At 36.9% G+C, this 21,771-nt stretch overlaps 1 protein-coding gene across 1 annotated transcript in view; it reads right to left on the reverse strand.

The window, feature by feature from the left end:
- The window catches only part of LOC128663776 (uncharacterized), a 51,849-nt gene extending 49,306 nt beyond the window's left edge, over positions 1 to 2,543 (reverse strand). Inside the window, exon 1 of the mRNA XM_053718273.1 lies at positions 2,144 to 2,543. The gene's annotated coding sequence lies outside the window, so the exon portion shown is untranslated. The remainder of the gene's footprint in view (positions 1 to 2,143) is intronic.
- Positions 2,544 to 21,771: the final 19,228 nt, after the last annotated feature.

Below are 21,771 nucleotides of genomic sequence, written 5' to 3' on the forward strand. Positions count from 1 at the left end.
TAAGTAAGCAATTGCAAATTCATTTCCTATATCAATAAGTTAATAAATATCTTATTTTCACTTTAACGAGTGATTTGTTATAGTTCACTTGAACAAAATAAATAAATAACATTATGTTAATTTCATTAATTGTTATAGTTAAATTTAACAAAATAAATAAATAACATGATACTGTTGCTGCTGTTCCAGAAAATATCTTATTTTCACTTTAACGAGTGCAGAGTAGGTAATGTTCAGATTACCTAGGTAATTTGAGAAATGAAACAATTTTTCTGCACTTTAACGGATCACGCTAGTTAAAGGGACAGTCTAGTCAAAATTAAACTTTCATGATTCAGATAGGGCATGCAATTTTAAACAACTTTCCAATTTACTTCTATTATCTAATTTGCTAAATTCTTTAGATATCCTTTGTTGAAGAAATAGCAATGTACATGTGTGAGCCAATCACACAAGGCCTTTATGTGCAGCAACCAATCAGCAGCTACTGAGCATATCTAGATATGCTTTTCAGCAAGTGATATCAAGAGAATGAAGCAAATTAGATAATAGAAGTAAATTAGAAAGTTGTTTAAAATGACACGCTCTTTCTAAATCATGAAAGAAAAAAATTGGGTATCATGACCCTTTAATCTGCACATTACCTAGATCAGTGATTTTTAACCTTTTTTTTGCTGTGGCACACTTTTTTACATTAAAAAATCCTGTGGCACACCACCATCCCAAAATTTAAAAAAAATCACACATTGTAGCCTAATACAGCATATATATATATATATATACACATACACACAAACACACACATACTGTATGTATTGTGCTGTTATGCCATGCCTCCTACAAACTACCCCTGCACTGGGAGTTAAAAACAAGCAAAGTTTAAAAAATATGTCACACTGTTGTCAGTCTGCCGTGGCACACCTGAGGATCTCTCACGGCACACTGGTTGAAAAACACTGACCTAGATAATCTGCAGAATAAATGATTTCTGCACTTTAGCGGTAACATTATATATATATATATATATATATATATATATATATATATATATATATATATATATATATATATATATATATATATATATACACATACAAGGTACATGATTTAAAGGGACATTCCAGCAAAAATCCACATGGATGCATTTCAGTTTTGAGTATCTTTGTAATATACATGTATTAGCAGAAATACTTTTAATAAAAGCTATAGCTGTTTTAAAAGTGTATTTAAGTATGCACCGTGTACAAGCATTTTAAACACAACACTTTCTCAAAGAGCCTAAGGTGCTTCCACCACCTGGTAATGACTCGATTTGTTAATTGCTCACATAATACAAGCCCTACCGGTGCTCTGAGCAGCTGCAGTATTTAAAATGCTGGTGCAATGAGAATATTTAGCTATGTTTCACATGCACGTGCAAAAAAAAATGTCAACACTAAAGCAGCGATAACTTTTTACAAGAAACATTTTTGCCAATTCATGTATGTTGCAAATATGTTTCTCTTCAATTAAGCAATTCATCTATGTGCATTTGGGTTTTGACCATAATATCCCTTTAAGAACTACAAGGGACACAGTGTGCACATTTTTAGTTTCCTCCTTTTAGGAAGGCATTTTTTTCTAAATATATTAGATGTTTTTTACTGAGCAAATCACATTTTTTTATTGTTAGCTTATCTGAGGTTGATCCTTTTTAACAAATAGGGCACAAATAAGCATTCCCTGATATTTTTAATATAAACAACTGTTTAATGCAGTAAACAAACAGTATAGTATTATTATATTATTATATAATATTCAAATACACACACATAAAACACAGAATATATGCAGCAGTATGAACTTTCATTATTATTATTTTTTAAAGTATACACAGATCTGTGTAATGTGTCAACTACTGTATATAGGCACACTGTGCACTGCACTATAATATTGACATACATCCAAAAAAGTCAATTTCACACACACATATATATATATATATATATATATATATATATATATATATATATATATATATATATATATATATATATATATATATATATATATACACACACACACATATACTGTTCATATAACCAGCAATGGGCTGTGATCTCCTACATGGCAAGTCATACATAGACACACACTGCGTACTCACATATAGTCTGTCTGGCACTCACAAATCGATATATGACTGTCTTCAGTTCTGTCACTTAGTTCCTTGCGACTGACGCACACACTGAACATTGAACTGTTTTGTTTCTCTGTTCCTCGGCACATGACAGCTCACTAACTAACTCGCAGCAGCAACTTTGCATACTCAGGATTAACTCTGTCAATGCTAAGTGTGGCTCATCAGAAAAATGAAACCACTCCCAGCGTGCAAGACACAGGAATAGTACAGAGTCCCCTTATGAAATATTGAGGCATAGGAAAACAATGGTGATGATCACTTTGAGGACTAAGTTCTTGTTGAACGTTTATAAATAATGAAAAAAGTAGCAAATCTACTTATTGGCTCTCAAAGGGTAAACAAAAGCCAAGAAGAACTTCTAAGACCTGGATATGGTAATTGGCATATTTTCTATTGGATGCCGAACTGAGCAGGAAATAGACGCTAAGCATGTTGGGACGTGTAGTCTGATATTCTCAGAATTCTCTTTCTGTCTTTTAGAAGTGTTTTTTTCTTCTTTGCAGTAGTAGTTTGTTGTAAATCACAGTCTCGTCTAAATTGAACTGCACACGCATACTTTAACTATAATAATTTGGAAACCATAATAGAACACCTTACATTTTAAAGGGACATGAAAGTGAAAATTAAAAGGGACAGTCTACTTCAGAATTGTTATTGTTTAAAAAGATAGAAAATCTCTTTATTGCCCATTCCCCAGTTTTGCATAACCAACACGGTTATATTAATATACTTTACCTCTGTGATTACCTTGTATTTAAGTCTCTGCAGACTGCCCCCATATTTCAGTTCTTTTGACAAACTTGCATTGTAGCCAATCAGTGCCCTCTCATAAGTAACTGCTCTGGCGTGAGAACAATGTTATCTATATGGCACACATGAGCTAACACCCTCTAGTTGTGAAAGAACTGTCAAATGCATTCAGATAAGAGGCAGCCTTCAAGGGCTTAGAAATTGGCATATGAACCTACCTAGATTTAGCTTTCAACAAAAAATACCAAGAGGACAAAGCAAATTTGATGATAAAAGTAAATTGGAAAGTTGTTTAAAATCGCATACCCTATCTGAATCATGAAAGTTTAAAGTTGACTAGACTGTCCCTTATAACTTTAATGATTCTAACAGAATGGACAGTTTTTTAAGAGACTTTTCAGTTTAATTTGTCAAACTTGCTCTGTTCTCTTGGTGTATTTAGTTGCAACTCATACATAGGTAGACTCAGGAACAACAATGCACCACTGTGAGCTACCTGGTGATTGGTGGATTCACACATGCTTTTTGTCATTGGCTCACAATATGTGTTCAACTAGGTTTTAGTTGTGCATTGCTGATTTGAAGCTGATTTTTTTTTTACGTTATTGTAGAAAATGTAGGAGCTAGTAGATACAATGTATATTTCAAGTGCTTGATAAACTAACCCTATTTATTATTTGTTTTAATTTTGGTCTAGATTTTACCTGTCCAAAAGGGACAATTTCTATTATCAAAATTTTTTGGCTAAGAGGTGACGTTTTCCCCTCTTAGGAAACATGCAGTAAATCCGGCTTGGTGCCCATGGGAGCCGGATTTACCGCACGGCTATTGGCTAAGAGGTGAAAACGTCAGCTCTTAGCCAAAAAATGTTTTAGCCATGCGCTGCTGTAAGAGCTAAGAGCGGCGATCGGTTGAAACAAATAAAGGAGCTTTCTACATGAAGTATCTTATACTTCATGAATGAAAGTGCCCTTTATTTGTTTCAATAGTAAATCCTAGCGTTTGTAAAACGCTAGGATTTACTTTCACTTTAAGATAGTAAAGTCAAAATTAAACTTTCATGATTCAGCTAAAGCATGTGATTTGATAATAGAAATTGCAATGGTGTTTAGAATTTAATTTGCTTTGCTTCATTCTCTTGGTATCCTTGGTTTAAAAGGATACCTAGGTAGACTCAGAAGCAGCAGTGCACTGCTGGGAGCTGATTGGAGGCTGCACATATATGCCTCTTTTGTCATTTGTTACCCCAAGGTTTTCAGCTAGCTCCCAATAGTGAATTGTGTCTCCTTCAACAAAGGATACCAAGAGAATGAAGCAAATTAATTTGAGAAGTAAATTGGAAAGCAGTTTAAAATTGTATGCACTACACATCTGTATGTTATAGGGACAAATGCAACATACCCTTTCCATAGCAAAAAAAAAAAACTAGATGAAAACAAATTAAGACCACATTATACTCAGCGTTAGCATAGAGAACTAGAGAAAGACCCAGACTCAATAGATTGCAAACCTATAATTAATAACACTAGGAAGTCATCAACATCTACTAAACTTATAGGGGCCTATTTATCAAGCTCTGTATGGAGCTTGAAGGCCCGTGTTTCTGGCGAGTCTTCAGGCTCACCAGTTATAAAGCAGTGGTCTAAAGACCGCTGCTCCATAACATGTCTGCCTGCTCTGAGGAGGTGGACAGAGATCGTGGGAAATCAAACCAATCGAATACGATCGGGTTGATTGACACCCCCTGCTAGCGACCGATTGGCCGCAAATCTTCAGGGGGCGGTGTTGCACCAGCAGTTCACAAGAGCTGCTGGTGCAATGCTGAATGCGGAGAGCGTATTGCTCTACGCATTCAGCGATGTCTGTCGGACATGATCCGCTGATGGGATCATGTCCGACAGAGGGTTGATAAATCGGCCCCATAGAGTTATATTGTGACATTATTACAAGATGATATCCAATGCCCACCCACATCAAAAGCATTTATCCTAATTCATTTGACAGGTGCTAGAGAGGGTATGGTGCAAAAGGCGCATTGACCCACATATGGTGGACATGCCCATGACTTCAAATATTCTGGACATCAGTGGAGAGATTTCTTAAATTACTCTTTGGAAACTCATTCACACTTGACCCCCCAAATTCCCTTGCAAAATAAGACTCAAATTGATGCAATTTTCTCTCAATTCAGCCAAAAACTTGATAGCAAGAGAGTGGAAAAAGACAATTCCTGCTACCATGACAGAGCGGATAAAACATATTTCTGACACGCTCCATCTTGAGAAATATGGTTTCTTCAAGATAACATTTTGTTGTCATTTTTCATTAAATACGTTATTGGTAAACTACTTTACTTACTTCTTTCAATCCGCAAATGTAGTTAAATATATGCAATATACTTCTTCTATTTCATTATATTTTATCATCTTGCGACCATGAGATACCTTTAAATAATATTTTTAAGTAGATGCAATACTTTGCTGACTGTTTGTAAGGTATGTCACTATCCATCAATAAAGCAGTGAGGAGTACTGTTTATCAGCCAGTGGGGGAAATTAAAAATGGTCAAACAAACTACTTTATAATTATTGGACCACTTAAGATGGACTGGCCCTTCTACAAAGAAGCTAAACACATAAATAAAGTCCAATTTCGGATCTGTAAGCCTTGAACAATGGAGGCATTTTGTGAATTGTTATTATAATGATGAATGTCACCTAAAGCTGCTTGTTTGGAGCACATGGTGGTGTGATGGGTTATTCTACACTACTTATCTTCCTATACTTAAAATAGATTAGATAGAGGATAGATGCAGATTGACACATCCAAACAAAGTCCCGATGTAAGCAAATTTAAAAAGCCATAATAGTATAAAAACTGAATGCTTTAATTTGTTAGAGCATGTCATGTTAAGAATAACAACCCTGCCCTGTTATGTATCTAACCTCAGCAAACACACAGTAGAAGCACCGCTTGGGACCTGCATAGCATTGCTAGTTCCGAGCACTAATTACATGACTCAGCTGTTTCGCTTGGGACTAGCAGTGCTCTACGGGTCCCAAGCACTCAAACTATGTGTTAGTTGGGGTTAGACATAATAGTAGTGCAGGGTCGCTCTTACAAATTAGAGCATGTAATTTTTCAACTATTATTATTGGATCTTGAGTTAAACGAAACAAGCAAAGTTATTCTATAAAGAAAAAATCTAATTAAAAGAAATAATTAAAAGAAATATATACACACACACATATATATATATATATATATATATATATATATATATATATATATATATATATATACTGTATATATATATGTAAAAAAAATTGCATAAATACTGGCCTGCAAGGAAAGTCCTAGCCGTTTTTACTGTACTTAAAGTCAAGTCCAAGAAAAACTTTCATGATTCAGATAGGGGTGTAATTATAAAAAACTTCCCAATTTACTTTTATCACCAATTTTGCTTTGTTCTCTTGGTATTCTTAGATGAAAGCTAAATCTAGGAGGTTCATATGCTTATTTCTTAGACCTTGAAGACTACCTCTAATCTGAATGCATTTTGACCACTAGAGGGCATTAGTTCATTTGTGTAATATAGATAACATTGAGCTCATGCACGTGAAGTGACCTAGGAGTGAGCACTGATTGGCTAAAATGCATGTCTGTCAAAAGAACTGAAATAAGGGGGCAGTCAGCAGAAGCTTAGATACAAGGTAATTACAGAGGTAAAACGTGTATTATTATAACTGTGTTGGTTATGCAAAACTGGGGAATGGGTAATAATGGGATTATTTTTTATTTTTTTTTAAACAACAAAAATTCTGGTGTTAACTGTCCTTTTAAGTCATAGCGGCTTGGTAAATAGGATCGTGGGATGAAGGGAGTGCCTAGTGTCATAGGCACTCCCCTCCCGACCCGATCTCATCATTGAAATCACACGATCACATGAACAATCGAGTGATTTCAAGTTATAGCTATATTATTTTTGTGTTGTGCTATTGTCACCTTTGATCCTTAGTAAAGTTGTTTTATTACATGCATAGAACTAAGACAACCTAGTTTACTTACAGGGACATTAAACACTAAATACATTTTATGAGAATAGTATTGAGGTTATTCCCTATCTCCCTCTAGTCATGGATGTGCCTCGTTAAAATCTACCTTTCACTACATTCCAGTACTGACCGGTTTGACCATGTGCAGAAACTCTCCTACAGATACCTGCATGGTAATCTAGGTTCCATAATCGCAGCTCCTGTGATTAGAGAGAGGTGCATGAAATGTGTTTAGTGTTTTTTTTTAAGAAAGGAGAGGTTGTTATATATATATATATATATATATATATATATATATATATATATATATATATATATATATATATATATATATATATATATATATATATATATATATATATATATATATATATATATATGATATACAGGGAGTATAATCCTGCTGTTACATGACCGGTAAGCAAAGCCAAATATATATAATTTTGTTTGAAAATATCATATACTATACTAAATCATGCTTTCTAATTATTGGATATTGTCCCCACATATTTTTAAAACAAGTGGCAAGAGTTAGTTCATCTAAATTCTCACCTACGGAACCTGGTTGTCAGATAAATGTTCATATCCTTGTGTTTATTTCATGTTAAAAGAGACCTGCTGTGCAGTGTATGGGTGCCCCTATCAAATCATAGCACAAGTTAATTGGTATGCTAAGAGGTAGGGCACATTAATGAGTAGCCATCTGGTTACACTGTGCACAGGTGCCCAAGTGCCAGAAGCTATGCATCAGATAGCTCATTTGAAACATTCATTGTTCTATTTGAGCATATAATCAGCAATGAAACCTATTTGATGTTAAAGAGACTGCTTGGGACCGGAAAAGGTTTGGATTTTGGAAAAGTTTGGATTTCAAAATATTTACATATTTAAAATGAAGAGGGGATGGAACTAAATTTAAACAATATCTTGTGTTATTTAGGCAATATTTACATGTCATAATAAAGCTTATTCATGCAACCTAAAGGTAGTTTTATATCACTTTTAATATTTTGTATACACAGTACCCTCAGAAAGACAGTACACACACACACACACACAAAAAAAAGATACGGACAGAGGAGATTATGACATGCAGGGAAAAAACATAATTTATGTAAGAACTTACCTGATAAATTAATTTCTTTCATATTAGCAAGAGTCCATGAGCTAGTGACATATGGGATATACATTCCTACCAGGAGGGGCAAAGTTTCCCAAACCTCAAAATGCCTATAAATACACCCCTCACCACACCCACAATTCAGTTTAACGAATAGCCAAGAAGTGGGGTGATAAAAAAGTGCGAAAGCATATAAAATAAGGAATTGGAATAATTGTGCTTTATACAAAATCATAACCACCACAAAAAAAGGGCGGGCCTCATGGACTCTTGCTAATATGAAAGAAATGAATTTATCAGGTAAGTTCTTACATAAATTATGTTTTCTTTCATGTAATTAGCAAGAGTGCATGAGCTAGTGACGTATGGGATAATGACTACCCAAGATGTGGATCTTTCCACACAAGAGTCACTAGAGAGGGAGGGATAAAATAAAGACAGCCAATTCCTGCTGAAAATAATCCACACCCAAAATAAAGTTTAACGAAAAACATAAGCAGAAGATTCAAACTGAAACCGCTGCCTGAAGTACTTTTCTACCAAAAACTGCTTCAGAAGAAGAAAATACATCAAAATGGTAGAATTTAGTAAAAGTATGCAAAGAGGACCAAGTTGCTGCTTTGCAGATCTGGTCAACCGAAGCTTCATTCCTAAACGCCCAGGAAGTAGAAACTGACCTAGTAGAATGAGCTGTAATTCTCTGAGGCGGAGTTTTACCCGACTCAACATAGGCAAGATGAATTAAAGATTTCAACCAAGATGCCAAAGAAATGGCAGAAGCTTTCTGGCCTTTTCTAGAACCGGAAAAGATAACAAATAGACTAGAAGTCTTACGAAAAGATTTCGTAGCTTCAACATAATATTTCAAAGCTCTAACTACATCCAAAGAATGCAATGATTTCTCCTTAGAATTCTTAGGATTAGGACATAATGAAGGAACCACAATTTCTCTACTAATGTTGTTGGAATTCACAACTTTAGGTAAAAATTCAAAAGAAGTTCGCAACACCGCCTTATCCTGATGAAAAATCAGAAAAGGAGACTCACAAGAAAGAGCAGATAATTCAGAAACTCTTCTGGCAGAAGAGATGGCCAAAAGGAACAAAACTTTCCAAGAAAGTAATTTAATGTCCAATGAATGCATAGGTTCAAACGGAGGAGCTTGAAGAGCTCCCAGAACCAAATTCAAACTCCAAGGAGGAGAAATTGACTTAATGACAGGTTTTATACGAACCAAAGCTTGTACAAAACAATGAATATCAGGAAGAATAGCAATCTTTCTGTGAAAAAGAACAGAAAGAGCAGAGATTTGTCCTTTCAAAGAACTTGCGGACAAACCCTTATCTAAACCATCCTGAAGGAACTGTAAAATTCTCGGTATTCTAAAAGAATGCCAGGAAAAATGATGAGAAAGACACCAAGAAATATAAGTCTTCCAGACTCTATAATATATCTCTCGAGATACAGATTTACGAGCCTGTAACATAGTATTAATCACAGAGTCAGAGAAACCTCTTTGACCAAGAATCAAGCGTTCAATCTCCATACCTTTAAATTTAAGGATTTCAGATCCTGATGGAAAAAAGGACCTTGTGACAGAAGGTCTGGTCTTAACGGAAGAGTCCACGGTTGGCAAGAGGCCATCCGGACAAGATCCGCATACCAAAACCTGTGAGGCCATGCCGGAGCTACCAGCAGAACAAACGAGCATTCCTTCAGAATCTTGGAGATTACTCTTGGAAGAAGAACTAGAGGCGGAAAGATATAGGCAGGATGATACTTCCAAGGAAGTGATAATGCATCCACTGCCTCCGCCTGAGGATCCCGGGATCTGGACAGATACCTGGGAAGTTTCTTGTTTAGATACCTCTGGGTGAAGAGACCATTCGCCCGGATGCAACGTTTGGCGACTGAGATAATCCGCTTCCCAATTGTCTACACCTGGGATATGAACCGCAGAAATTAGACAGGAGCTGGATTCCGCCCAAACCAAAATTCGAGATACTTCTTTCATAGCCAGAGGACTGTGAGTCCCTCCTTGATGATTGATGTATGCCACAGTTGTGACATTGTCTGTCTGAAAACAAATGAACAATTCTCTCTTCAGAAGAGGCCAAAACTGAAGAGCTCTGAAAATTGCACGGAGTTCCAAAATATTGATCGGTAATCTCACCTCCTGAGATTCCCAAACTCCTTGTGCCGTCAGAGATCCCCACACAGCTCCCCAACCTGTGAGACTTGCATCTGTTGAAATTACAGTCCAGGTCGGAAGCACAAAAGAAGCCCCCTGAATTAAACGATGGTGATCTGTCCACCATGTTAGAGAGTGTCGAACAATCGGTTTTAAAGATATTAATTGAGATATCTTCGTGTAATCCTTGCACCATTGCTTCAGCATACAGAGCTGAAGAGGTCGCATGTGAAAACGAGCAAAGGGGATCGCGTCCGATGCAGCAGTCATAAGACCTAGAATTTCCATGCATAAGGCTACCGAAGGGAATATTGTGACTGAAGGTTTCGACAAGCTGTAATCAACTTTAGACGTCTCTTGTCTGTTAAAGACAGAGTCATGGACACTGAATCCATCTGGAAACCCAGAAAGGTTACCCTTGTCTGAGGAATCAAAGAACTTTTTGGTAAATTGATCCTCCAACCATGATCTTGAAGAAACAACACAAGTCGATTCGTATGAGATTCTGCTAAATGTAAAGACTGAGCAAGTACCAAGATATCGTCCAAATAAGGAAATACCACAATACCCTGTTCTCTGATTACAGACAGCAGGGCACCGAGAACCTTTGTAAAAATTCTTGGAGCTGTAGCTAGGCCAAACGGCAGAGCCACAAACTGGTAATGCTTGTCCAGAAATGAGAATCTCAGGAACTGATAATGATCTGGATGAATCGGAATATGCAGATATGCATCCTGTAAATCTATTGTGGACATATAATTCCCTTGCTGAACAAAAGGTAAGATAGTCCTTACAGTTACCATCTTGAACGTTGGTATCCTTACATAACGATTCAATATTTTTAGATCCAGAACTGGTCTGAAAGAATTCTCCTTCTTTGGTACAATGAAGAGATTTGAATAAAACCCCATCCCCTGTTCCGGAACTGGAACTGGCATAATTACTCCAGTCAACTCTAGATCTGAAACACATTTCAGAAATGCTTGAGCTTTTACTGGATTTACTGGGACACGGGAAAGAAAAAATCTCTTTGCAGGAGGTCTCAACTTGAAACCAATTCTGTACCCTTCTGAAACAATGCTCTGAATCCAAAGATTGTGAACAGAATTTATCCAAATTTCCTTGAAAAAACGTAACCTGCCCCCTACCAGCTGAGCTGGAATGAGGGCCGCACCTTCATGTGGACTTAGAAGCAGGCTTTGCCTTTCTAGCTGGCTTGGATTTATTCCAGACTGGAGATGGTCTCCAAACTGAAACTGCTCCTGAGGATGAAGGATCAGGCTTTTGTTCTTTGTTGAAACGAAAGGAACGAAAACGATTATTAGCCCTGTTTTTACCTTTAGATTTTTTATCCTGAGGTAAAAAAGTTCCTTTCCCACCAGTAACAGTTGAAATAATGGAATCCAACTGAGAACCAAATAATTTGTTACCCTGGAAAGAAATGGAAAGTAAAGTTGATTTAGAAGCCATATCAGCATTCCAAGTTTTAAGCCATAAAGCTCTTCTAGCTAAAATAGCTAGAGACATAAACCTGACATCAACTCTGATAATATCAAAAATGGCATCACAGATAAAATTATTAGCATGCTGAAGAAGAATAATAATATCATGAGAATCACGATGTGTTACTTGTTGCGCTAAAGTTTCCAACCAAAAAGTTGAAGCTGCAGCAACATCAGCCAAAGATATAGCAGGTCTAAGAAGATTACCTGAACACAGATAAGCTTTTCTTAGAAAGGACTCAATTTTCCTATCTAGAGGATCCTTAAACGAAGTACCATCTGACGGCACAGGATATAATTGCTTAAAACGTTTAGAAGGAGTAAATGAATTACCCAAATTATCCCATTCTTTGGAAATTACTGCAGAAATAGCATTAGGAACAGGAAAAACTTCTGGAATAACCACAGGAGCTTTAAATACCTTATCTAAACGTTTAGAATTAGTATCAAGAGGACCAGAATCCTCTATTTCTAAAGCAATTAGTACTTCTTTAAGTAAAGAACGAATAAATTCCATTTTAAATAAATATGAAGATTTATCAGCATCAACCTCTGAGACAGAATCCTCTGAACCAGAGGAATCATCAGAATCAGAATGATGATGTTCATTTAAAAATTCATCTGTAGGGAGAGAAGTTTTAAAAGATTTTTTACGTTTACTAGAAGGAGAAATAACAGACATAGCCTTCTTTATGGATTCAGAAACAAAATCTCTTATATTATCAGGAACATTCTGCACCTTAGATGTTGAAGGAACTGCAACAGGCAATGGTACTTTACTAAAGGAAATATTATCTGCTTTAACAAGTTTGTCATGACAATCAATACAAGCAACAGCTGGAGGAATAGCTACCAAAAGTTTACAGCAGATACACTTAGCTTTGGTAGATTCAGCACTTGACAGCGATTTTCCTGTAGTATCTTCTGACTCAGATGCAACGTGAGACATCTTGCAATATGTAAGAGAAAAAACAACATATATATAAAGCAAAATTGATGAAATTCCTTAAATGACAGTTTCAGGAATGGGAAAAAATGCCAAAGAACAAGCTTCTAGCAACCAGAAGCAATAAAAAATGAGACTTAAATAATGTGGAGACAAAAGTGACGCCCATATTTTTTCGCGCCAAATAAGACGCCCACATTATTTGGCGCCTAAATGCTTTTTGGCGCCAAAAATGACGCCACATCCGGAACGCCGACATTTTTGGCGCAAAATAACGTCAAAAAATGACGCAACTTCCGGCGACACGTATGACGCCGGAAACGGAAATAGAATTTTTGCGCCAAAAAAGTCCGCGCCAAGAATGACGCAATAAAATGAAGCATTTTCAGCCCCCGCGAGCCTAACAGCCCACAGGGAAAAAGTCAAATTTTAAGGTAAGAAAAATGTTAAATTAAAATGCATTATCCCAAATATGAAACTGACTGTCTGGAAATAAGGAAAGTTGAACATTCTGAGTCAAGGCAAATAAATGTTTGAATACATATATTTAGAACTTTATAAACAAAGTGCCCAACCATAGCTAGGAGTGTCACAGAAAATAAGACTTACTTACCCCAGGACACTCATCTACATATAGCAGATAGCCAAACCAGTACTGAAACGAGAATCAGCAGAGGTAATGGTATATATAAGAGTATATTGTCGATCTGAAAAGGGAGGTAAGAGATGAATCTCTACGACCGATAACAGAGAACCTATGAAATAGACCCCTTAGAAGGAGATCACTGCATTCAAATAGGCAATACTCTCCTCACATCCCTCTGACATTCACTGCACGCTGAGAGGAAAACCGGGCTCCGACTTGCTGCGGAGCGCATATCAACGTAGAATCTAGCACAAACTTACTTCACCACCTCCATCGGAGGCAAAGTTTGTAAAAACTGAATTGTGGGTGTGGTGAGGGGTGTATTTATAGGCATTTTGAGGTTTGGGAAACTTTGCCCCTCCTGGTAGGAATGTATATCCCATACGTCACTAGCTCATGGACTCTTGCTAATTACATGAAAGAAAACTAAATTTAAAATTTTTCCCGGACATGGAGATTCCACAACGACATTCCAATTACTAGTGGGATATTCAACTCCTGACCAGCAGGAGGAGGCAAAGAGCATCCCAGCAAAGCTTGCCCATAATCCCCAGTCATTCAGCCAAAGGAAAATGGAAAAAGAAGAAACACAAGGGTGAAAAGGTGCCGGAGGTTTACTCAAAAAAACTGCCAAATTATAATTTAAAAGAGGGCGGGGCGTGGACTCTCCATGTCAGTATAGAAAGAAATGTATCAGGTATGCATAAATTTTGTTTTCTTTCCTATGACATGGAGAGTCCACAACGTCATTCCAATTACTAGTGGGAACCAATACCCAAGCTCAGTGGCGACTCTAGGAACAATATATAGGGGGGGCACAAAAAATAGCACAGACAAAACGGGGGGGGGGCACTAATATTTTTCATCACTAAATTATGCCACTGAAAAAAAACTAAATAAAACATAATTTATGTAAGAACTTACCTGATAAATTCATTTCTTTCATATTAACAAGAGTCCATGAGCTAGTGACGTATGGGATATACATTCCTACCAGGAGGGGCAAAGTTTCCCAAACCTTAAAATGCCTATAAATACACCCCTCACCACACCCACAAATCAGTTTACCGAATAGCCAAGAAGTGGGGTGATAAGAAAAAAAGTGCGAAGCATATAAAATAAGGAATTGGAATAATTGTGCTTTATACAAAAAAATCATAACCACCACAAAAAAGGGTGGGCCTCATGGACTCTTGTTAATATGAAAGAAATGAATTTATCAGGTAAGTTCTTACATAAATTATGTTTTCTTTCATGTAATTAACAAGAGTCCATGAGCTAGTGACGTATGGGATAATGACTACCCAAGATGTGGATCTTTCCACACAAGAGTCACTAGAGAGGGAGGGATAAAATAAAGACAGCCAATTCCTGCTGAAAATAATCCACACCCAAAATAAAGTTTAACAAAAAACATAAGCAGAAGATTCAAACTGAAACCGCTGCCTGAAGAACTTTTCTACCAAAAACTGCTTCAGAAGAAGAAAATACATCAAAATGGTAGAATTTAGTAAAAGTATGCAAAGAGGACCAAGTTGCTGCTTTGCAGATCTGGTCAACCGAAGCTTCATTCCTAAACGCCCAGGAAGTAGATACTGACCTAGTAGAATGAGCTGTAATTCTCTGAGGCGGAATTTTACCCGACTCAACATAGGCAAGATGAATTAAAGATTTCAACCAAGATGCCAAAGAAATGGCAGAAGCTTTCTGGCCTTTCCTAGAACCGGAAAAGATAACAAATAGACTAGAAGTCTTACAGAAAGATTTCGTAGCTTCACCATAATATTTCAAAGCTCTAACAACATCCAAAGAATGCAACGATTTCTCCTTAGAATTCTTAGGATTAGGACATAATGAAGGAACCACAATTTCTCTACCAATGTTGTTGGAATTCACAACTTTAGGTAAAAATTCAAAAGAAGTTCGCAACACCGCCTTATCCTGATGAAGAATCAGAAAAGGAGACTCACAAGAAAGAGCAGATAATTCAGAAACTCTTCTGGCAGAAGAGATGGCCAAAAGGAACAAAACTTTCCAAGAAAGTAATTTAATATCCAATGAATGCATAGGTTCAAATGGAGGAGCTTGAAGAGCCCCCAGAACCAAATTCAAACTCCAAGGAGGAGAAATTGACTTAATGACAGGCTTTATACGAACCAAAGCTTGTACAAAACAATGAATATCAGGAAGAATAGCAATCTTTCTGTGAAAAAGAACAGAAAGAGCAGAGATTTGACCTTTCAAGGAACTTGCGGACAAACCCTTATCTAAACCATCCTGAAGAAATTGTAATATTCTCGGTATTCTAAAAGAATGCCAAGAAAAATGATGAGAAAGACACCAAGAAATATAGGTCTTCCAGACTCTATAATATATCTCTCTGGATACAGATTTACGAGCCTGTAACATAGTATTAATCACAGAGACAGAGAAACCTCTTTGACCAAGAATCAAGCGTTCAATCTCCATATCTTTAAATTTAAGGATTTCAGATCCTGATGGAAAAAAGGACCTTGAGACAAAAGGTCTGGTCTTAACGGAAGAGTCCACGGTTGGCAAGAGGCCATCCGGACAGGATCCGCATACCAAAACCTGTGAGGCCATGCCGGAGCTACCAGCAGAACAAACGAGCATTCCTTCAGAATCTTGGAGATTACTCTTGGAAGAAGAACTAGAGGCGGAAAGATATAGGCAGGATGATACTTCCAAGGAAGTGAAAATGCATCCACTGCCTTCGCCTGAGGATCCCGGGATCTGGACAGATACCTGGGAAGTTTCTTGTTTAGATGAGAAGCCATCAGATTTATTTCTGGAAGTTCCCACATTTGAACAATCTGAAGAAATACCTCTGGGTGAAGAGACCATTCGCCCGGATGCAACGTTTGGCGACTGAGATAATCCGCTTTCCAATTGTCCATACCTGGGATAAAAACCGCAGAGATTAGACAGGAGCTGGATTCCGCCCAAACCAAAATTCGAGATACTTCTTTCATAGCCAGAGGACTGTGAGTCCCTCCTTGATGATTGATGTATGCCACAGCTGTGACATTGTCTTATCTGAAAACAATGAACAACTCTCTCTTCAGAAGAGGCCAAGACTGAAGAGCTCTGAAAATTGCACGGAGTTCCAAAATATTGATCGGAAATCTCACCTCCTGAGATTCCCAAACCCCTTGTGCCGTCAGATACCCCCACACAGCTCCCCAACCTGTAAGACTTGTATCTGTTGAGATTATAGTCCAGGTCGGAAGAACAAAGAAGCCCCCTGAACTAAACGATGGTGATCTGTCCACCATGTCAGAGAGTGTCGTAAAATCGGTTTAAAGATATTAATTGAGATATCTTTGCGTAATCCCTGCACCATTGGTTCAGCATACAGAGCTGAAGAGGTCGCATGTGAAAACGAGCAAAGGAGATCGCATCTGATGCGGCAGTCCTAAGACCCAACATTTCCATGCATAAGGCTACCAAAGGGAATGATTGTGACTGAAGGTTTTGACAAGCTGATATCAATGTTAAACTTCTCTTGTCTGACAAGGACAGAGTCATAGACACTGAATTTATCTAGAAACCTAAAAAGGTTACCCTTGTCTGAGGAATCAATGAACTGATTGGTAAATTGATCCTCCAACCATGAACTTGAAGAAACAACACAAGTCGATTCGTATGAGATTCTTCGAAAATAAGAAGACTGAGCAAGTACCAAGATATCGTCCAAATAAGGAAATACCAAAACCCTATTCTCTGATTACAGAAAGAAGGGCACCGAGAACCTTTGAAAAAAATTCTTGGAACTGAGGCTAGGCCAAACAGTAGAGCCACAAAACTGGTAATGCTTGTCTAAAAAGAGAATCTCAGACACTAAAAGTGATCTGGATGAATCGGAATATGCAGATACACATCCTGTAAATCTATTGTAGACATATAATGCCCTTGCTAAACAAAAGGCAGGATAGTCCTACAGTAACCATCTTGAATGTTGGTATCCTAACATAACGATTCAATAATGATAGATCCAGAACTGGTCTGAAGGAATTGACCTTCTTTGGTACAAAGAAGAGATAAAATAAAACCCCAGCCCCTGTTCCAGAACTGGAACTGACATAAATACTCCAGCCAACTCTAGATCTGAAACACATTTCAGAAATGCTGAGCCTTGCTGTGTCAACTGGGACACGGGAAAGAAAAGAATCTCTTAGCAGGAGGCCTTAACTTGAAGCCAATTCTGTACCTTTCTGAAACAATGTTTCTGAAACCAGAGATTAAGAACGGAATTGATCCAAATTTCTTTGAAGAAAACGTAATCTGCCCCATACCAGCTGAGCTGGAATAAGGGCCGCACCTTCATAGATACTTAGGAGCTGGCTATAGGTTTCTATAAGGCTTGGATATATTCCAAACTGGAAATAGTTTCCAAACTGATACCGCTCCTGAGGATGAAGGATCAGGCTTTTGTTCCTTGTTGTGAGGAAAGGAACGAAATGATTATTTACCCTGGAAAGAAAAGGAAAGCAAAGTTGACTTAGAAGACATGTCAGCATTCCAAGTTTAATCCATAAAGCTTTTCTAGCTAAAATAGCTAGAGACATATACCTGACATCAACTCTAATGATATCAAAAGATGGTATCACCAATAAAATTATTAGCATGTTATAGAATAATAATAATGCTATAAAATTATGATCTGTTACTTGTTGCGCTAAAGCTTCTAACCAAAAAGTTGAAGCTGCAGCAACATCCGCTAAAAATATAGCAGGTCTAAGAAGATTACCTGAACATAAGTAAGCTTTTCTTAGAAAAGATTCAATTTTCCTATCTAAAGGATCCTTAAATGAAGTACTATCTGCCATAGGAATAGTAGTACATTAGCAGGAGTAGAGACAGCCCCATAACCTTAGGGATTTTTGTCCCAAAAAACTCTAATCTGTCAGATGGCACAGGATATAATTTGCTTAAACGTCTAGAAGGAGTAAATAAATTACCCAAATTATTCCATTCCCTGGAAATTACTTCAGAAATAGCATCAGGGAGATAAAACACTTCTGGAATAACTACAGGATATTTAAAAACCTTATTTAAACGTTTACATTTAGTATCAAGAGGACCAGAATCCTCTATTTCTAATGCAAATAACACTTCCTTAAGTAAAGAACGAATAAATTCCATCTTGAACAAATACAAAGATTTATCAGCATCAACCTCTGAGACAGAAACCTCTGAACCAGAAGAACCATTATCAGTATCAGAATGATGATGTTCATTTAAAAATTCATCTGAAAAAAAGAGAAGTTTTAAAAGACTTTTATGTATACTAGAAGGAGAAATAACAGACATAGCCTTCTTAATGGATTTAAAAAATAAAATCTCTTATGTTATCAGGAACACTCTGAAAATTAGATGTTGACGGACAGCAACAGGTAATGTAACAGTACTAAAGGAAATTTTATCTGCATTAATAAGTTTGACATGACATGCAATACAAATAACAGCTGGAGAAAACAGATACCAAAAGTTTATAGCAGACTTAGCTTGGTAGCTCCAGCACTGTGCAGTGATTTTCCTGTAGTATCTTCTGACTCAGTTGCAACGTGGAACATCTTGCAATATGTAAAAGAAAAAAACAACATATAAAGCAAAATTGATCAAATTCCTTAAATGACAGTTTCAGGAATGGGAAAAAAATGCCAGTGAACAAGCTTCTAGCAACCAGAAGCAATAAATAATGAGACTTAAATAATGTGGAGACAAAAATGACGCCCATATTTTTTAGCGCCAAAAAAGACGCCCACATTATTTGGCGCCTAAATGCTTTTGGCGCCAAAAATGACGCCACATCCGGAACGCCGACATCTTTGACGCAAAATAACGTCAAAAAATGACGCAACTTCCGGCGACACGTATGACGCCGGAAACGGAAAAGAAATTTTTGCGCCAAAAAAGTCCGCGCCAAGAATGACGCAATAAAATGAAGCATTTTCAGCCCCCGCGAGCCTAACAGCCCACAGGGAAAAAGTCAAATTTTTGAGGTAAGAAAAAATATGATAATTCAATGCATAATCCCAAATATGAAACTGACTGTCTGGAAATAAGGAAAGTTGAACATTCTGAGTCAAGGCAAATAAATGTTTGAATACATATATTTAGAACTTTATAAATAAAGTGCCCAACCATAGCTTAGAGTGTCACAGAAAATAAGACTTACTTACCCCAGGACACTCATCTACATGTTTGTAGAAAGCCAAACCAGTACTGAAACGAGAATCAGTAGAGGAAATGGTAAATATAAGAGTATATCGTCGATCTGAAAAGGGAGGTAAGAGATGAATCTCTACGACCGATAACAGAGAACCTTATGAAATAGACCCCGTAGAAGGAGATCACTGCATTCAATAGGCAATACTCTCTTCACATCCCTCTGACATTCACTGCACGCTGAGAGGAAAACCGGGCTCCAACTTGCTGCGGAGCGCATATCAACGTAGAATCTAGCACAAACTTACTTCACCACCTCCCTTGGAGGCAAAGTTTGTAAAACTGATTTGTGGGTGTGGTGAGGGGTGTATTTATAGGCATTTTAAGGTTTGGGAAACTTTGCCCCTCCTGGTAGGAATGTATATCCCATACGTCACTAGCTCATGGACTCTTGTTAATTACATGAAAGAAATATCACTAAGATTCCAAAATACCAGAGTAATGCAGTATGCAATTATACCTTTTTGATTGTACTAATCTAATACTTAAAAGACAAGCTTTCGAGAGCTTTCCTTTCTTCCTCAAGTATAGCTTCAGACCTGAGAAAGAGAGGAAAACTCTCAAAAGATTTTATTTATAGTTTAAAGCAATAACAGCATTGCTCTGTAAATCAGGGTTCTTCAAACTTTTTTTCCCAAGACCAAGTGCCATATACCACATACCTTTGTGACTCTATTGTTGTGTTTGGTCTGAAAACACACACACCACACCCTCTTATACTACACACACACCACACACCCTCATACTACACACTCACCCTCATACTACACACACACCACACACCCTCATACTACACACTCACCACACACCCTCATACAACACACACACCACACACACTTTAACACAGCACACACACTCATACTGCACACACACCACACACCCTCATACTGCACACCACACACTCACCCTCATACTGCACACCACAAACTCACCCTCATACTACACACACCACACACTTACCCTCATACAACACACACACACTTTAATACAGCACGCACACACTCATATTACACACACCTTACCCACATACCACACACCCTATATGGTATATCACAAGTTTTTTTGGGCCAAATACTTTTTTTTTTCAATAAAAGCAAGATGTGTTTAAAGGGACATGAAACACAACATTTTTCATTAATGGTCTAGAAAGAGCATGCAATTTGAAATAACGTTCTAATTTACTTCTATTATCTAACTTGCTTAATTCTTTTGATATCCTTTGCTGAAAAGCATACAGTATATAGAAAGGCTCAGTAGCTGCTGATTGGTAGCTGCACATAGATGCCTTGTGTGATTGGCTCACCCATGTGCATTGCTATTTCTTCAACAAAGGATATGTAAAGAATAAAGCAAATTAGATAATATAAGTAAATTGGAATGTTGTTTAAAATGTTATTCTCTATCAAGTTTTCTACTGTAAATACTAGAATATATAAGACAATGTGTAAAAGAGTGAGTCAATTTGAATATTGAATGTACTGTACCACAATTACATGAAAACAAATTCTGGCTCTCAATTCATGGCAATTGGAGTGAGGCAGTAACTTAGCATTTTTTAAAGCTACTTTCAATAGAGCTTTTCTATAAGATTCCTAACTGAACTCTGCATTTAATAATAATCAGTTTTCATAATTAAAAAGCATTATATTGTATCTGAGATGTGTTTCTGAAATGTAGTGTCTCATTCACTGAACATGTTATCTGCAAACTAAAGTATTTATTAAATTGGTAGTAATTCTGTGGCCACATAAAGTAATAACATAATTATTTTACAGTGCATTATTTATACAGTTTTAATAATAAATGATACTGAAATTATATTATATGAAGAATAATAATAAATTATTCACAATTGCACCATTGCAGAACGCTGGCATGTGCAACAAATATGCTATTGTTTTTATGCCAGAGTTGTTATACACACCAGTATCCAGAAGATGGAGCCATAGAGAAAAATGAAGAACCATACACTTCTCATTATAAACAGTGCTCTGAGAGTATGAATTTATGAATCTGCTGTGAGCAGAAATTACAGTTGGAACACTTTTCATGATGTATAAAATTTGGGGATTTTTTTTTTTTTACTTTTACACTCCTGAAACAGTGAATCATTTATAATGGAGGAGGTGC

This window comes from Bombina bombina, chromosome 6 (genome assembly GCF_027579735.1).
Source record: "Bombina bombina isolate aBomBom1 chromosome 6, aBomBom1.pri, whole genome shotgun sequence".
NCBI lineage: Eukaryota > Metazoa > Chordata > Amphibia > Anura > Bombinatoridae > Bombina > Bombina bombina.